The sequence below is a fragment of the Spermophilus citellus genome (genome assembly GCF_964194105.1).
Source record: "Spermophilus citellus genome assembly, chromosome: 7".
NCBI classification, from domain to species: Eukaryota; Metazoa; Chordata; class Mammalia; order Rodentia; family Sciuridae; genus Spermophilus; species Spermophilus citellus.
This window is the reverse complement of record NC_138188.1, coordinates 73,601,999-73,603,631: the sequence shown is the minus strand read 5'-3', so window position 1 is coordinate 73,603,631 and position 1,633 is coordinate 73,601,999. Positions and strand designations below refer to the sequence as shown.

Here is a 1,633-nt window from a genome sequence, read left to right as displayed (position 1 = left end):
TAATCAAAATTCTGAATTTGTAAATACTGAAGTCAACCTGCTTCGGTTAGTGGAAAAGAAAGTTCCAAAGCTTTATCTTCTCTGAAATTGCCAAATAGGGTTTCACAAAGAAGCACACATGGATCATAAGTTGATTCTGAAATAAGTTCAAGAATTTAAAAGATGGAGAAAAAAATTTATGAATTAGAGGTCACATCCTCTCAAAAAGACACTGGCCACAAGAATGGTAAGATCTATTGTTCTCCTCCATTGGCAATCACCAGGAACAAAAAAAACAAACAAAAAAAAAACAGATTCTCTCTGGAAAAGGATTGTCAATTACTTTTGGTTTGGGGAGAGGGATGGGGTTCCTAGCTTCCTCCTTAGATTGGTGCCCTCAATGTCATTTTTAATCTTCAGGTCTGTACTTTCTGTCTTGCCAATGTTATTTAAAACTCTATCCAGTTGGATAGCTATGGTGCCTGGTTTGGAAAAGAGCTGGATGAAGTACTCAAATCTCCCCACAAGTCATTGCTTGCAGAAACTAGAGCTGGTGCTAGTGTTGTGACAGGTGCCAGAGAATCCAAACCTGAGAGGATATCTGAATCACTACCTTCAGGGTAAGATTTTGGAATGGGTGGTGGCAACTGAGGAAGATGGTGGGAGAATAGTGACTTTGTCTCTAGGGGGAGGAGGAAGTAAGCATAGGCCACCAGCTCCTGCAGTCCTGGGCTTATAACCTTATTTCTTGGTTATAATGTTCCTGATACTCAACTTGATGGTCTGTCCTTCCTTGAAGCCTTGATCCGATTTGGGACGAGTGTCCATCTCCTGAGATTCTTTGAAAATCTCAGATTCCTGCTTTACCCACTTGAAGTGATCTTGCAAGGAGACATTTAAGTCAAAGTCACCTCTCGGATCTGTAAATCCAATGCCAATGAACACACTACATCCAGTATCATCCTGGATCTGAATTACACAGTAGCAGCTGGAATATGTCACTATCTCCACAGCAAAACCACGATATTGTTCTACTGGTGTTGAAGCAAAGAGCTCTTCTGAAACTTATTCTTCAAGTTTGACATAGTGATCTTCCCTTTTGAGGTGGTTCAGAGACAACCAGTCCAATCAGCCTGATCTAATTTCCTAGCAGATGCTGAGTAACTGGATTGGAGGCCAGGGGCAGAATCTGGAAGACACTGATGTCTAGCTTCACACACAGCAAAAACTCACATTCCAACTGGGCCATTATCTTGGCTTGCCCCTCATTCAATATTAATGCAATCTTGATACAGAGAAATTTCTTTTGAGATAGAATCTGTGGTTTTATCACTTCTACCCATTGTTCTCTGTTCAACTGTCTAAGTCCTTACTTACCAGATCATCTTTCTTTGCTGAACTCTAACCTTCAGTGATGACTCAAATGTTCATCTCTCTTCTCTAGACTGATCATTTTTGTTCCTTTAATTACTCTTATACAAAACTTAAAATCACCTTGGCATCCAGGGTTTGCCCCCTTAAAATGATTCCAATATCTCTGTATTCTTCTCAATTGAGAGCATCTGCAAACATTTTGACATTCAAAAGTGTTCACTAGCTACTTGTCATTATATGGTGTTGTAAGAATGGAGTGCAATGTAGTAGGATAACTCCT

The 1,633-nt window shown here is 40.0% G+C and overlaps 1 pseudogene across 1 annotated transcript; it reads right to left on the bottom strand.

The window, feature by feature from the left end:
• Positions 1 to 452: 452 nt before the first annotated feature.
• LOC308653307 (adaptin ear-binding coat-associated protein 1-like) lies at positions 453 to 1,228 on the bottom strand (annotated as a pseudogene). The gene has a single exon. The product of its transcript is annotated as an adaptin ear-binding coat-associated protein 1-like (transcript).
• Positions 1,229 to 1,633: the final 405 nt, after the last annotated feature.